Source organism: Heterodontus francisci, chromosome 31, assembly GCF_036365525.1.
Source record: "Heterodontus francisci isolate sHetFra1 chromosome 31, sHetFra1.hap1, whole genome shotgun sequence".
NCBI classification, from domain to species: domain Eukaryota; kingdom Metazoa; phylum Chordata; class Chondrichthyes; order Heterodontiformes; family Heterodontidae; genus Heterodontus; species Heterodontus francisci.
Genome location: NC_090401.1, coordinates 40,918,891 through 40,934,942, shown reverse-complemented (window position 1 = coordinate 40,934,942; position 16,052 = coordinate 40,918,891). Strand labels below are relative to the sequence as shown.

Below are 16,052 nucleotides of genomic sequence, written 5' to 3'. Positions count from 1 at the left end.
ATCCTCAATGATGGCGGAGCCCAGCATGTCAGTGCAAAAGACCAGGTTTAGTGTTTGCAACCATCTTCAGCCAAAAGTGCCAGTGGATGATCCATCTGCCCCTTCTTGAGGTCCCCACCATCAAAGATGTTGTCTATTCCAATTCAATCCACGTGCTATCAAGAAACGGCTGAAGGCATTGCATACTGCAAAGGCTATGGGCCCCAACAACATTCTGGCTATAGTCCTGAGGACTTCTGCTACAGAACAAGCCATGCCTCTAGCCATGCTATTCCAGTACAGCTACAACACTGGCATATACCCGACAATGTGGAAAATTGCCCAGGTATGTCCACAAAAAGTAGGACAAATCCAATCCTACCAATTACTACCCCATCAGTCCACTCTCAATCATCAGCAAAGCAGTGGAAGGTGTTGTCGACGGTGCTATTCAACAGCACTTACTCCTCAATAACTTGCTCACGATGCTCAGCTTGGATTCTAACAGGACCACTCGACTCCAGACCTCATTACAGCCGTGGTCCAAACATAGACAAAAGAACTGAATTCCAGAGGCGAAATGAGAGTGACTTCCCTCGATATAGAGTCATAGAATGGTTACAGCACAGAAGGAGGCTATTCAGCCCTTTGATTCTGTGCTGACTCTCTGGCAGAGCAATTCAGCTAGTTCCACTCCCTTGTCCTTCTCCCATAGCCCTGGGAATTTTTTCTCTTCAGGTTCTTATCCAATTCTCTTTTGAAAGCCATGATTGAGTCTGCCTCCACCACCCTCGCTGGAAATGCATTCCAGATCCTAACCACTCACTACATAAAAAAAATTTCCTCATGTTACCTTTGATTTGTTTGCCAATCACCTTAATTCTATGTCATCTGATTCTTGACCCTTCCACAAATGGGAACCATTTCTCTCCATCTACTCTGTCTAGAATCCTCATGTTTCATGACATTGAGGCAGCATTTGACTGTGTTATCAAGGAGCCCAAAAAAATTAAGTCAATGGGAATCAAGGGGAAAACTGTCCACTGGCTGGAGTCATACTGAACACAAAGGAAGAATGTTGGAGGCCAATCATCTCAGCCCTAGGATATCGCTGCACTCAGGCCATCTTTTGCTGCTTCATCAATGACCTTCCCTCCATCATAAGGTCGGAAGTGGGGATGTTCACTCATGACTTCATAGCGTTCAGTTCCATTCGCAACTCCTCAGATGATGAAGCAGTCCATGCCCGCATGCAGCAAGACCTGGGCAACATTCAGGCTTGGGTTAACAAGTGGCAGGTAACATTTGTGCTACACAAGTGCCAGACAATGACCATTTCCAATAAGTGAGAGTCTAACCACCACCCCTTGACATTTAATGGCATTACCATCACAGAATCCCCCACCATCAACATTGTGGTGGTCACCATTGACCAGAAATTTAACTGGGCCAGCACATAAATACTGTAGTTACAAGAGCAGGTCAGAGGCTGGGTCTTCTGTGGCGAGTAACTCACCACCTGACTCTCCAAAACCTTTCCACCATCTACAAGGCACAAGTCAGGAGTGTGATGGAATACTGTCCACTTGCCTGGATGAATGCAGCTCCAACAACACTCAAGAAGCTCGACATTATTCAGGACAAAGCAGCCCGCTTGATTAGCATCGAATACCTTAAACATTCATTACCTTCAACACTGGCACACTGTGGCTGCTGTGTCTACCATCTACAGGATGCACTGCAGCTCTTTCCGAGACTTCTTCAACAGCATCTTCCAAACCCGCAACCTCTACCACCTAGAAGGAAAAAGGCAGCAGGCTCATGGTAGCACCACCAGCTGCAGGTTCCCCTCCAAGTCACACATTATCCTGGTTTAGAAATATATTGCTGTTCATTCATCATTGCTGGGTCAAAATCCTGGAACTCCCTATCTAACAGCACTGTGGGTGTACCTTCACCACACAGACTACAGAAGCTTAAGAAAACAGTTCACCATCATTTTCTCCAGGTCAATTAGGATGGACACTACATGCCAGCTTTGACAGCAACACCTGCATACCATGAATGAATAAAAAAGAATGTAACACACGATTAAAAGAGAAACTATGTCACTTGTTCACTTGATTTGCACTCCAACCACCACCTTAACCATTCACTCACTCCACCACCAGTGCAATGATGTACTGCAGCATCTCGTCAAGGTCCTTTGACAGTATCTTTCTGTTATGATCAGGTGAGGAGGGTCAAAAGGCTTCCCTCTTGTCCCTCTCCTTGTTAGACCGAAACAGGTTTTATTCCTTTTTGAATAGTGGATGTGTTGATCCAATTCAGTGAGTTTTTAACCCTTTATGTGCTATGATCATACAAGAACCAATCGTACAGGTTTTCTTGAGTTTAAGCAAGAAAGAGGTTAGTTTTATTGTACTAAAAAAAAACAATCGAAGTAACATAATAAACTACCCTCAACTTTCACACTCACACACACAAATAGGTTACAGAGTGGAGAAGAATAAATTGGTTGGATTAGAGTTTGGAACAAAAAAATAAGTATATGATCTGTGCAGTCTGATAATTCAGTGGTCTTCTGAATGAACTCAGTGGTCCTGAGGTTTCTGCCTGGTAGATGTTGTCAACTGGTTCAGGGTTTTCTTGGAGACGGTGATGCAGATGGTTTTCTTCCCAGGGTCTCTGTCTGCAGCAATGATAGGCTTGGATAATTGCAGCCAGCAGGCAGGGTTCGAACTTGCAAGGTGGCCTGGAGAGAGAGAGTGACCCTACTTGGGACAGTCTCAGGTGCTTGTCTGCCTGTAGAGCAAAAGAGCAGCTAATTTCACACAGATGGTGAGTCTGTCACATGATGGCCCAGTGTATTCTCTGTTGCAACTTAATTAGATCATGTCTCAGAATTCCAATCTCTCTGAGTCCCATTGTTCCAATAATTACCCTTTGAGTGGTCCCTTTCTACCAGTGTTAATATTCCAAGATTGCCTTTAATGTCTTGTTTAATGAAGGCAGGGCAGGAAGCCCATTCAAAATTCTCAGGCCATTGTTCTGGTTGGAGATGTACCAGATCAATGTCTCCACCTCAGTACATTGGAATGTAGGGTATTTTGATACAAATCGCGGTGGCCATTTTAGCTGCTGGCAGTCATCTTTCATAGTTCCTTTTTCTCCTGGTTTTTAAAGTTTAATTCAGGTTTCCAACTGATGGATTAAAAAATCATCATTCTGCGTAGCACGTATCCATGACACTTCCAAACCCACCTGGAAGGCCAAGGGTAGCAGCTGCATGGGAACACCACCACCTCCAAGTTTCCCTCCATGTCACGCACTATCCTGACTTGGAACCACATCACTGTTCCTTAATTGTTGTTGGCTCAAAATCCTGGAACTCCCTTCCTAACAGCAGTGTGGGAGTACCTTCACCACATGGACTGCAGTAGTTTCCGAAGGTGGCTCGCCACCACTCTCTCGAGAGAAATTAGTTATGGGCAATAAATGCTGCCTTGCCAGAGATGCCCACATCCCATGAATAAATAACTATAAAAAGAAAATGTTCCAGACAAATTCAGAGAAGAGTACAAAGCTGCAGAAACTTCTGTTGGTAAATACCTGCCAAAAATGTTACTGCTATGTTTTACACATGACAGACACAAATCAGCAAAGTGGCCAACCGTACTGGTGTGGTACCGTTTTCTCATAGGGCCAATGAAATCCAAATTAATTTATATCTGCATAATCCAAATCTGTTTACTTAACTCATTCTTATTGAACAAAACAAATATATAAAAATTAAATGATTCAAAATGTGTGTATTTTTGTACTTTACAGGGAACAACTATCACTCAATGGGTTAATTTAAAAGGCACTTCACAGTGTTGGGCAGGCCTTATTATGAGAATGTGTAGCACAGCTCCTTCTGGCCCACTGACAAGCAAAAAAAAAAGAGTTAATTGAGGGGAAGTGATATGTCTGATGCATTTTTGGTGTAATAATGTTTGTTTAGGAGCACAAAGAGATTATATATCATAATTGTGCTGGGTGTGTAGGTATATCAAAACCATCATTCCTTAATGAGTTAGATAAGGTCACAAGGTACATTTATTGTGGCTTGAAGCCAGGGGTGGGGATGCAACAGTTGAATTCCATGTGAAATGAGGAGAGTAGGACAGGAATCAATGCAAGCAGGGGAGGGTCACAAAGAATTTAAGTCTGAGGACTGTTTTGTCCTGTTCTTAGTGTGTGAGGGATGGCATTTTGCAACCAGGAGGAATTCCATGAAAGAAAGGCAGATAAATTAGACACAGTCTAACTCTTTTTTTCCCCAAATATTGTTTGGCTAGCGAACCACTGTGAAATTCAAATATAACTTGACAACAGAAACCTGAAGCTCTAGGGCTTTCACAACACAATGATCAACTGAAAGTCGTTCATAAGAATTAAATGTGTAGAATAATACACGGGGGGATATTTCCCCGATGAAATTATTATAAATAATCTCCGTGAAAAATTCTTGAATGCTCATAGGCTACAATCAATGAATGTCCATTGAACAGCAAGTGCTAATTGTAAGTTCTGAGATGTGCATTAACAGTAAATAGTATATTTTGGGAGTAATTACATAATCAGGAGCATAAACAATTAATTGGCAAAATTTAAATACATGTACATTTCTGAATGTTGAATTGTACAACTCTAGTGACACTCAAGAATGGTTATTAGCACCCCTCTACCAAAATATTTATATGTCATTCTTCAAAGTCCACAAAAAGTTTTATAATTTTAATATCCCATTTTGAATGCATGTTGTCTGAAGTTCATCCAGTAGTAAAACAGCAAATTTCAAATACTCAGTTACACTGTGTGAAGAGCATTCTTTTAGAAAAAAGACTGACCTATTTTTATGAATATTCATTCAAAATATCTGACTAATTCTGTTGTCCATGAACATTTTTTGTTAAAAATAAGGTTAAAAGCAGTGGAAAGAGGAAAATGCAAAGTATGACTCAAATATTTGAAATGTCAAGCCGTTATGAGACTAAATTGGCTGTATTGAATCAAAATGAATAAAGAGTATATACATCTGGTTGCACAACAGACCTGGATTCTATTGAGCACATTTTTAAACACAAGATTTAAAGTAATTTACTGTTTGAAATCAACCCTGAGAATTTCGGCACAAAATGCACATATGTATTCAAGTAATTAACATCAAATTCTGGAGCATTTCAGTAAATTGGAACACTAGAATTGGTCAAACTACACCAGTAAATCCAATGACGACATTCGTTTTTCTCCCCGTAATTAGTGTAAATACCTCCAGGCCTGAAAATAGTCACATCAATAAATATAAAAATATTGCAAAAGGAAAATGAATGTGGCCTTTGCACAAAGTTCCATTTTATTGCAATTTTCTGAAGAAATTTATTCTGCCAACTCAGCAGCAATACCTGTCTATGGAAACATTATATACAATTTCTGTGTTACAGTAAGTACTCCTTAAGCTCTCCAGTTATGTTGTAATTAATAATTTCATACAATATCAATGATCCACACAGTGCAGCCAGAGCAGGATTAATTTATTAGCTTAATGCCAAACCATTCATAAGTCAAGAGTCAACATTCTTCACAATTTTTAAATTTGTAAAATTTATCGTTGAATTTGAACTAAAACAAGATGTAGCACAATTCAAGAAAATAAAGCTTAGTTGGATTAAGATCTTTTAAGCTAATGACATGATGAGAAAGCTCTGTCCAGCAATGTCTTTCTCTGGAGGTCATATTCTTTTTTATCATAAAGAAATACATGCCATCTGTTAAACTGAAGGAGGAGCTGCTAATTATACACTGCTGAAACAAAACTGCTGCAAATGGAAGCATTTAAAGGCTACTTTAATAAATTAAAGTCAAGTTAAATGGGAATCGAATGTTTAAAAAACGCTAGACTACAAATTTTGCAAATTCATTATTTTACTTAGCTAAAAGCATCGGGTCCCAACATTGCAATATTTGTGTCTTAACAGCATCTGGATTTATCTATATTTAAATAACATCCGCCTTGAGCTTCTTCAAAAATTCAAATACGTCTTAAGTCTTTTGACTACTGTAATGTATTTTGCATTTAATGACTGTTTCATTGATATCTGTGAGCTTTAATTAATTTTGTTATGCTGGGTTTTAGAGTATTTTGCAAATGTAGTGATGGCTTATAATGTAGTATATTCTTGAAAGTTCATAGATGTGGCTTTAATTACTTGTCTAGGTAAGTTTACTGTGACCATTAAGATCCATGGAGTATCTCTGAAAGATTAATTTTCTGATAAATAATGAGCTTCAGCACAGAAACCCATTGAAAAGTGTCATATTTCATAGTTAATGTTCTTTGAATTGTTGAAATGATTCCTGCTATTTCAACTAATAAGAATCTTGCTGGTGGACAAATGTCACACCTAGCTGAACTACTCTAATAGACCGTTGATGAACTTTTATGACCAAAGATCATCACATGATGTACATGCCATGATTCCTCTTGCCCTTGACAATAAGATATAAAAACTAAAGAAGTGATTAGAGTGACATCTAGTGATCTGGAAATAACGTGTCCTTAATAAGGCAAATCACAAAGGATAAGAAAACTTATATTGACTTCAGATTCTGGCTGGATAGACTTCCGACAAATAAGCCGTCATTGTAGAATGTGGTTTGAGTTATTGTGAAGTCACTTCTGCAAAGTATTTACTTGCTGAGCCATGTCAATTTTAAATATTCCTCACAGTCTTTGAATTCTACTGGCTGCGTAAAGACAGAGTACTCACATATAAAGTGTTTATTAATTAAAATTTCCATTCTTCAATTAATTCATTACATACAAGATGGAGTGGAATAACATTTCCAGCACAATTGATTTATTGGCTGCTAATTGTTACACTTCAACTGTTTAATGTATATGGTAGAATGGACATCATTGATGAACAGACAGATTACTTGAGCTGTAAAGTGTTCCACCTTTTGTCTGCAGATTGATTAAAATAATTATAGATGTAAAAGTATCAGTTCCAATTTACCTAAAGAAAGTAGTTATTTTCAAAATCACAACTTTCGTATTAAGGAAGGGTCAATTTTTTTGTTAGAATTTTGTCACAAAATTGGGTACCAAAAGTTACGATTCTGACACTAATTGCAAGAACTGAACTTGAGCTTGTTGGGACAAACCTCCAATTTATCAGTAATGCTCAGCAAACTCCCTCTTAAAACACTACTGTGTTGCTGGCAAATATGATTTATTGCAGGCATGTTCCACTATCCTGCACATATTTGCAGTCCTATTCGTGATATTTTATTAAATGTTTACTGTAGTTCAGATTTTGTAAATGCAGAGAGGTCAGTGATGAGGGAGCATTGATTTAAAGTGATTGGTAGAAAGATTAGAGGGGAGATGAGGAAATGTTTTTTCATGCAGAGGGTGGGAGGGGTCTGGAACTCACTGCCTGAAAGAGTAATAGAGGCAGAAACCCTCAACTCATTTAAAAGGTGTCTGGATATGCACCTCAAGTGCTGTAAATTGCAGGGCTATGGACCAAGGCCGGAATTTAATATTGGGTGGAAGGCTCCGCCCACCGGTTGCAAAGTCGCTGATGAGCCTGCCTCTGCTGGGCCTGGGGACCCACGCTAGGATTTTTCGATCTCCAGGCCCTTAATTGGTCTCGGGCGGGACTTCCACCTCCTTGAGGCAGGAAGTCCCGCCTATTGGAGCTGCTGGCCAATCAGTGGGCCGCAGTTCTTAGTCCCAGCAGCGCCACGGGGAGTGGTGGCCACTGCTGGGACTACACCCAGTTTCAGGAGGAATGGCCCAGGAAAGAAGGTGTGTTTTTGGGGTCTCGCCAGGAACAATTGGCTGGGCCCTAGTGAGGCATGGGGGCGTTGGTTGGGGGGGGGGAGGCAGTATTATGCATTGGGGGCAGTTGGGGCTTCTGGGGAGGACCCCCCCCCCCCCCCCAGCCTGCAAGAAGGCCGTCAGGTTTTACCTGGTGTTGTTCTTGGAGCCTGTGCCACCCACTCGCTGTGGGTCAAATACCTGTGGTGGTGGGAGGAGGTGCTTAACTGGCGGTTAATTGACCACCTAATGGCCTTGAATTGCCCAGGCAGGCAGGCCATTTCTCACTGCCGCCGCCCCGTGTAAATTGGCAGCAGAGGCGGAAAGTTGTCAGGAACAGTACCCCCTGCCTCCCAATCAATTTTCCCCCCCAGGTCACCAGCCCACACTTTGGGGGGGCTGTAAAATTCCAGTCCAAATACTGGAAGGTAGCATTACGCTGGGTGGCTTGGTTTTCAGCCTCTTTCTGTGTCATAAACGTTCTCTGATTCTATATAACAGTAGAAATTTAGTTTGGTGTGAAATGCAGTGTGAATTGTGTCATGAGTGTTTTGCTATGGATCTTTTTTGCAAAGTTACATATTTGCTATTTAACTTTAACATATGTTTTCACACTGCCAGTGACTACATTTTTCCAGTCATCAAAAATTATTTTAGTAGAATTCCAGTAAACCTTTCCCATAATGTTGCCTAGGGGAGCCATTTAAACAAAGGAGATTCTATAACTATCTATAGAGGGAGTAATTAGATGCTTTTTCTGTTGAAGAAGTAATCATGAATGGAGATTGCATCATTTCTGAGAGTGCAAATATTAAAAGTTGTCTTAGGTACTTGATTTTTGGCCAAATAGCTCAAAGTAGATTTGACAAATAATTTCACATCAGTGATTGCAGTAATTGCAATGTGCTGGATAAGGCAGGTGTTGAAGCTTTATTGATGGATTTGGATGGATTTAAATGGTGAAAAGCTAGGAATGGTACAGGTATAAAGAGATTTAGGGATCCATGTACAAAGATCACTAAAATGTAGCAGTCAGGTACAAAAAATAATCAAAAAGGCTAATGATATTTTAGCTTTTACAACTAGCAGGTTGCACTATAAAGGGGAGGTAGTTTTACTGCAACTATACAAAGCCCTGGTTAGACCACATCTGGGGTACTATATGCAGTTCTGGGCAACACACCTTAGAAAGGATATTGGAAGGAGCTCAGCTCAGATTCACGAGAATGTCACCTGCGCTCCAAGGGTTAGATTATGAGGAGAGACTGCATAGGCTAGGTTTGTGTTCCCTGGAATATAGAAAGTTAAGGGGTGATTTGATTAAGGTTTTTAGGATTTTGAAAGGAATTGATAGGGTAGATGGAGAGAAACTTTGCTTCCACTGGTGGGGGAGTCTAGGACAAGGAGACAAAACCTTAATCAGAACCAGGCTATTCAGGAGAAAGTTTGAACACGTTTTCATGCAAAGAGTGGTTTAAGTGTGGAACTCTCTCCCACAAAAGCAGTAGGTATTTGCCAGACACAGCAGGTGGATGGAGCTAAAATACAGATCAACTGCACAGTGGCGCAGTGGTTAGCACCGCAGCCTCACAGCTCCAGGGACCCGGGTTCGATTCCGGGTACTGCCTGTGTGGAGTTTGCAAGTTCTCCCTGTGTCTGCGTGGGTTTTCTCCGGGTGCTCCGGTTTCCTCCCACAAGCCAAAAGACTTGCAGGTTGATAGGTAAATTGGCCATTATAAATTGTCACTAGTATAGGTAGGTGGTAGGGAAATATAGGGACAGGTGGGGATGTTTGGTAGGAATATGGGATTAGTGTAGGATTAGTATAAATGGGTGGTTGATGTTCGGCACAGACTCGGTGGGCCGAAGGGCCTGTTTCAGTGCTGTATCTCTAATCTAATCTAATCATCAGACCCCTTTCCTATCCTGAGTGGCGTGAAACAGGGCTGTGTTCTCGCACCCACACTGTTTGGGATTTTCTTCTCCCTGCTGCTCTCACATGCGTTCAAGTCTTCAGAAGAAGGAATTTTCCTCCACACAAGATCAGGTGGCAGGTTGTTCAACCTTGCCCGCCTAAGAGAAAAGACCAAAGTACGGAAACTCCTCATCAGGGAACTCCTCTTTTCTGACGATGCTGCATTAACATCTCACACTGAAGAGTGTCTGCTGAGTCTCATCGACTGGTTTGCGGCTGCCTGCAACGAATTTGGCCTAACCATCAGCCTCAAGAAAAGGAACATCATGGGGCAGGACGTCAGAAATGCTCCATCCATCAATATCGGCAACCACGCTCTGGAAGTGGTTCAAGAGTTCACCTACCTAGGCTCAACTATCACCAGTAACCTGTCTCTCGATGCAGAAATCAACAAGCGCTTGGGAAAGGCTTCCACTGCTATGTCCAGACTGGCCAAGAGAGTGTGGGAAAATGGCGCACTGACACAGAACACAAAAGTCCGAGTGTGTGAAGCCTGTGTCCTCAGTACCTTGCTCTATGGCAGCGAGGTCTGGACAACGTATGTCAGCCAAGAGCGACGTCTCGATTCATTCCATCTTTGCTGCCTCCGGAGAATCCTTGGCATCAGGTGAATTAACACATCTCCAACACAGAAGTCCTCAAGGCGGCCAACAGCCCCAGCTTATACACACTACTGAGCCAGCGACGCTTGAGATGGCTCGGCCATGTGAGCCGCATGGAGATGGCAGGATCCCCAAGGACGCATTGTACAGCGAGCTCGCCACTGGTATCTGACCCACCGGCCGTCCATGTCTCCGCTTTAAAGTCGTCTGCAAATGTGACATGAAGTCCTGTGACATTGATCACAAGTTGTGGGAGTCAGTTCCAGCGTTCGCCAGAGCTGGCGGGCAGCCATAAAGGCAGGGCTAAAGTGTGGCGAGTCGAAGAGACTTAGCAGTTAGCAGGAAAAAAGACAAAAGTGCAAGGAGAGAGCCAACTGTGTAACAGCCCCGACAAACAATTTTTTCTGCAGCACCTGTGGAAGAGCCTGTCACTCTAGAATTGGCCTTTATAGCCACTCCAGGCGCTGCTCCACACACCACTGACCACCTCCAGGCGCTTACCCATTGTCTCCAGAGACAAGGAGGCCAATGAAAGAAGAAAGAAGAAAGTACTAAGGAGAGGGCTAAAATTGGGAACCAAATCCAACAACAAGATATATTTATATAACACCTTTAATGTAATAAAACATCCCAAAGTGCTTCACAGGAGCATAAATCCAAACCCAAACCTTGGCAAAGCTGGGGATGACCGTATATTCAAAACAGCAGGAATATGCTTAAAAAGCTGTTGGAATTAAGTGTATTGGCAAGTGGAAAAAAGGACTGAGGTAGCCTATGAAGAATACATTAGAGGTCGGGGGTAGAGTTTCCTCTGTTGGTGTGATTAGCAAATTACACCCGTTTTGAGAAGTGTTTTTTTCTGCTCAAACTCATTTGCATATCGCCAAACGCAAAATCTGCCATGAACGTCATGTGTTTGAAACAGAATTATTTTCAAAGAAAATTTTGCTTTCAAAAATTCCTTGCTATTTAAGATTGTTAACTTGGTAAAGTTTTAATAATACAACTGCAAATGGGTGGGAATTTAATCACCAAAAAAAATCAGCAACTGTGAAACCACCACCTGTAAGTAACCCAATTTTAAATGACAGAAAATGACTTTTAAAAATATACACAATTATTTTCTAGTTAGATTAGGTTACAGTAGTCAGTTCTTTAAACAAAAAATGTACCCATTAGTTTCCTTGTGCCCAAAAGGGCCAAAGTTTATTTGTTGAGCCTCCTTGAAGGACTGAAAACAAGCGCAATTGGCGGAAATTCCCAATGGTGATTTAATTCCTCCTGGGAACATGGCCAGTTTGGTGGGAGGAACCTGTTTTTAGCGCGACGTCTTTTAAACTAGCGCAAAAGATCGTGGAAACTCGAGTTACGCTCAATGCAATTTGCGCTTAAAATTGTGCGCTGTTTTGCCCCGGTTATGCCAATATTGGGCGAAATGCGACGGAAAACACCAGCGCAGTCAGCGGGAGCTCCCGCCCCTGAGGATAAAGTAGGCAGATGTTTAAACAGTGTATGTAGCACAGAGCATCAGTAGATTTAGCTTGTATTCGGACAGTAAGTGCTGAATACTAAGCTCAAAATGCTTTAGAGGTTCCACGTGCTAATGGACATGTTGGGATATACGGGAGCATCTGTTTCTACTTCACAAAGCAGATCCATATTCAAGTTATAACATTCAGACTTTACAATGAAAGCGCATCAAATTTATTCTTTTTAAACAAACAAATCTCCCAAAACCTAGCTGCTGTGTTTCATAGTACATTCAACAATTATCTGTCACGTGAACTGGCCTTGGTTCTTCACGATACTGCAATTATATCTGTTGATTTATTTATTAATGACAAGAAAGCGTGGTTTATACAAATATTTTGTGGAGACAGAGCGTAAGAAGAACTATAAAAGTAAACGGTTGCAAGTGCTTCTGTCAGCTGCACAATCACAGTGGCAAATGTCTATGAATTACGCCTGTGGAAATTCTTTTTTCAAAGACATCTCAAAAGTTCTTTCCCCTCCCCCACCCCCACAAACACGATCCTTTGTATCTTAGAACCTGAGAAACAATTTTCAGCTGGAACATGCTCAAAAACCAAAGCTGATCTCAGTCTAACCCATTAAACAGCTTGTGAAATAGCCCACTCTCACACACACACACCCTCGCAGACGTGCTGTCAAAGTGACTCACTCTCTCTCTCTGCTGTGCAGCTTCAAGTTGCAAACTGCGTAGGAGCAAGTGCTCATAGAAACCTATGGAGTAGAGCATTCAGAAGAAGTTCCACCATCAGAAGAAAGCAAGTCCTTTATTTTTGTAACTGCCGTTCTGCCAACTAGCAAAGGTAGGAAATTGTAGTTTTCATTTTGTATCTGTAACGATTACATGTGCATGTTAAGCTCAGGAAAGCTCTACATATTAACAGCAACAGAATCTTTTATTTCTGAGTGGTAGTAGCCAGTAAAGCACAACAGAATTGAAATCAACTATACAAATTATTTTATGGCTTAATTTAAAAAAAAAATCCTAAATGAGTTTTTTTTGAAGTGTTAATTCAGTGTTTGTTTAAAAGCACAAAACTTCTTAATACCACACCTCTTCAATTTTAGATTGACTATCGAGAGAGTTTAAGGTGCCAATTAAGACAGGTTTCAATGCTATTAACAATGATAATACATGGAACTGAAATAAGTTCCTATTAAAAACAGGTGGTGTCCTGACTTCTTCACTGGCACGAGATGGTATAAAAAGTTGAACAAAGAAATCTCTGTACGGTACTGCCCACAAAATGTAATTTTGAATATTAGTCACATAACATATAAGAAAATATATGCTGTACTCATCACACTGTTAGAAGCTAATCAGATTGGTGATTGAACTAATGCTGTCATCTTTAGTATCAGATTCATTGTATATGTGAGCATTCCACCCTATTTGCACCCAAAATTTCCATCTTTTGGGTGAGACATTAAACAGAGGACCCTCTCTGGTAGCTGTAAAAGATCCCATGGCACTATTCAAAGAAAAGCAAGAGAGTTCTCCCAAGTGTCCTGACCAATATTTATCCCTCGATGAACGTCATTTAAATAAAAAACAGATTATCTCATTGCTGTTTGTGGAACTTTGCTGCACACAAATTGGCTGCTGCTTTTTCCTACATTTCAAGTGACTACATTTCAAATAATTACATTGACAGTTAAGTGCTTTGTGATGCCCTGAGGTTGCAAAAGGTGCTATATAAATGCAATTTTTTTCTTTATTCCTTCTTTCATTCCTTTTCTCCTTCCACCCGCAGTGCAATGGTGACTTCTGGTGCAAAAGATTGAGCAACTTTAGATGACTTACACCTGTTCTTGTGCTACACCTGAATTCTCTCAATGTATTGTACCAGTTCTTCAAAATCTTCAGCCAGATCCCCCCCCCCACCCCTCCCACTGCTCATTAGCATAATTTTGTTCCACTCAAAAGAGCGTGCAGTGCAAATTTGCTGAATTTGCATAGATTCAAAATGGGTGTCAACTTGCACCCAATTCCTTTCATTTTCTTCTCTTTAAAAGATTGGCAAATGTAATCCCAGTGCTGGAATTCAAAACCAAAGGCAGTGCGGATAAAGAATTTAAACTTGTTTTGTGTGTGCATTTAATTCATCAAACTGTACTGCTAGACTCCATCAATAAATCAGTGAATATTTTTCATAATGAAAGGCTGAAAACCACCTTCAATATTGTTGTGCCTGGAATGCACTCATTACATTGTACAACAGACAAGTAGATAAGCCTCTTGATCAAAAACAAAATGCTGTGGATGCTGGAAATCTGAATCAGCATCAGTGAAGAAAGAACATTTCAGATCAATGACCTTTCATTGGAACAAAAAGCTTCTTGATGAGTGTTTTCAAATTTAATTCATTTGATTCAGTCGAATCATAGAATCTACAATAGTGTCATTATATTGCTTTAGAAAAGAACTTTCAATGATTTTGGTTAAAAGACCTTGTAAGTTGTTAAAATGACAGCAAGCTGGGTGACTGCTATTTGGGAGAAAGAAAAAGACTTTCATTTATGTAGCATCTTTCACAACCTCAAAGTGCTTCACAGCCAATGAAGTACTTTTGAAGTGTAGCAACTGTTGTTTATTTAGAGATACAGCACTGAAATAGGCCCTTCGGTCCACCGAGTCTGTGCCGACCAACAACCACCCATTTATACTACCCCTCCAGCAATCCCATATTCCCTACCACCTACCTACACTAGGGGCAATTTACAATGGCCAATTTACCTATCACCTGCAAGTTTTTTGCGGTGGGAGGAAACCGGAGCACCCGACGAAAACCCACGCGGTCACAGGGAGAACTTGCAAACTCCAAACAGGCAGTACCCAGAATTGAACCCAGGTCCCTGGAGCTGTGAGGCTGCGGTGCTAACCACTGTGCCTCTGTGCCGCCCTAATGTAATGTAGGAAACGTGGGAACCAATTTATGCACAGCAAGCACCTACAAACTACTATGTGATAATGGCCAGGTAATCTGTTTTAGTTATATTGATTGAGGGATAATGATTGGAAGGACACCAGAGATAACTCTCCCAATCTGCTTTGAAATGTGCCGTGGGATCTTTTATGCCCACCTGTGACGGCAGATGGGGCCTTGGTTTAGCATCTTATCTGAAAGACTGCAGCACCTCTGCCAGTGCAGCACTCCCTCAGTACTGCACTGGAGTGTTAGCCTAGATTTTGTGCTCAAATCTCTGGATGGAACTCAAACCCACAACTTTCTGACTTGGGCGAGAGTGCTACCAACTGAGCCACGGTTGTGAAACAACCCTTTTATGGCGCTATGTGTGAAGAAGTAATGTCAAAGTCAGTAAAAAAATAATCTAATTTTCATATACATACGTCATGAAGAGAGCACAAAACACTCTGGAGGAAAAATCCACTTGTGTAGTGCCACTTCAACGAGGCACAACACAGACTATGTAACTCCCCAGGGACATACAGCGCCAAATGATGTGTGGGCCACACAGGTAGCGGTTCACGGTGTTGCCCACCCCCGAGGAATCAACGTAGTGCTGCTAGAAGCAATGCAAAGTGAAATAATTTCTCCCCCTTTTTCTTTGTCTGCAGGAGCATTACCAATAGAATTGGTAGTAATGAGTGATTATACTGATATTGTGCTGTAAAGAGATTTGACAGTTCGGGCAATACTGGTACCATCTGATGCATCACAGAGGCAGAGGGCATTTTTAAGTTACGTTTCAATTATGTTAGTTTTCTTAATGTCCCAGCGCAGTTTGCTTGGGTGCGCAGGAAATTTAGGTGTAAATTGAGGTCAGTAAAATCGGCCCCAAATGTACTGTTACAGAAAATTCTACCCCAATTATTTATGCACAGTAGGAGATATGCATCTCTATTAGAAATGTTTTTCCAGAATGTACTAGTACATTAGCTCAAGAAACACACCATGAACAATTATTCAGGCCAGCTTTTGTTGCCCATCCCTAATTGTCCTTTAGAAAGTGGTGGTGACCCGCCTTCTTGACCCACTGCAGTCCCACAGTGCTATTAGGAAGGGAGTTCCAGGATTTTGATCCAGCATCAGTGAAGGCATAGCAATATAGTTCCGCGTCAGGATGGTGT

General features: G+C 41.2%; 1 protein-coding gene across 4 annotated transcripts in view; it reads left to right on the top strand.

The window, feature by feature from the left end:
- col8a2 (collagen, type VIII, alpha 2) overlaps window positions 1-16,052 on the top strand; it is a 350,913-nt gene that overhangs the window by 156,598 nt on the left and 178,263 nt on the right. For 3 of the 4 annotated variants that reach the window (XM_068011371.1, XM_068011370.1, XM_068011372.1), the window contains exon 1: window positions 12,623-12,762. The exons of the other annotated variant lie outside the window; for it this stretch is intronic. The gene's annotated coding sequence lies outside the window, so the exon portion shown is untranslated. Of the gene's footprint in view, window positions 1-12,622; window positions 12,763-16,052 lie in introns of those variants that run through there. 4 annotated transcript variants of the gene reach the window in all.